The following is a 1,258-nucleotide window of genomic DNA, read 5'->3' as shown; positions in this document are numbered from 1 at the left end:
CATAGATATTAATGCCTTATTATGAGTATTGGATGAATAGTTTCTCCCATTTCATAGGTAGTCTTTGTATCCTAGCACTGTTTCCTGTGAAGTACAGAAGCTTCTAAGTTCAATGCAGTCCAATTTGTTTATCTTTACTTTCATTTGCTTGGACAGAGGTGTTTTTACCTTGAAAATGCCTTTAGTATCAATGTCACAAAATGTTTTGCCCTCACTTTTCTCTATATACCTTATAGTTTCAGGTCTGTTTTCAAGGTCTTTAATTCATTTTGATTTGACCTTTTTGCATGGTGTGAAGGAGAGTTCTAAGTTCATATTTTGTGTGTAGTGTATCAGTTATCCAAATACCACTTATTGAAGAGTCTTTTCCTGCTCCACTTGATATTCCTTGACCCTGTGTCAAAGATTAATTGATCATACCTTGTTCTGTAGTCAGAACAAGTGAGTATCTGTCTTTATTGCATTACCATGCTCTTTTACATATCTATTACTTTACACAGGGGCCAGGCTAATCTTATCTGTATCACTCCAATTTTAGTATATGTGCTGCTGAAGTGAGCACTACATATCTATTGCTTTATAGTACAATTTAAAGTTTGGGAAATTATACCTCCCATCTTCTTTTTCCCAAGGATTGCTTTAGATATTAATGGGTGTTCAAAATAAATTTCAAAAGTGTTTGATTCATTTGTTTAAAAAGTGTTATATGTATTCTAGAAGGATTGCATTAAATTTGTAAAAAGCTTTGAGAAGTATTGATACTTTCATGATGTTAATTCCCCCAATCCACAAACAGGGTACATGTCTCTATTTCCTTGTATCTACTTCTTATTTCTAGAAGCAGTTTTGGAAGTTGAGGTCTTTATTGAGGTCTTTCATCTCTTTAGTTAAGTTGAGTACAAGGAACTTCATTTATTATGGCACAACTTTGAATGGGATTATTTTTAATATCTCTTTCATTACTTGTATATAAAAACATGAATTTTTTATATTAATTTTGTAGTCTGACCAACCCCAGTACAGAATCCCCAAAGAAAGCTGAGAGACTGAGGTGTCCTGGACATGCCTGAACAAGGTGAGTCCAGGTCGACGACATCATTACTGAGGACACCTGAGCACTGTGGGTTTGAAACCAACACCTGAGCAGGTTGGGGCAAGAGGAGCACAATTTCTCCACTTTACTTGTTGGCCACACACATCTCTAGTAAATGAGCTCCAACATAAAATGTAGGAAAAAAACCACACTACAAGTGTGACA

At 35.2% G+C, this 1,258-nt stretch overlaps 1 non-coding gene across 1 annotated transcript; it reads right to left on the bottom strand.

The window, feature by feature from the left end:
• Window positions 1-454: 454 nt before the first annotated feature.
• LOC126019193 (U6 spliceosomal RNA) lies at window positions 455-562 on the bottom strand. The gene has a single exon (XR_007498941.1). It is a non-coding gene; the product is annotated as a U6 spliceosomal RNA (small nuclear RNA).
• Window positions 563-1,258: the final 696 nt, after the last annotated feature.

The sequence above is a fragment of the Suncus etruscus genome, chromosome 9 (assembly GCF_024139225.1).
Source record: "Suncus etruscus isolate mSunEtr1 chromosome 9, mSunEtr1.pri.cur, whole genome shotgun sequence".
NCBI lineage: Eukaryota > Metazoa > Chordata > Mammalia > Eulipotyphla > Soricidae > Suncus > Suncus etruscus.
Note: the sequence above shows the minus strand (reverse complement) of the source record. Positions and strands in the feature narration are given on the sequence as shown.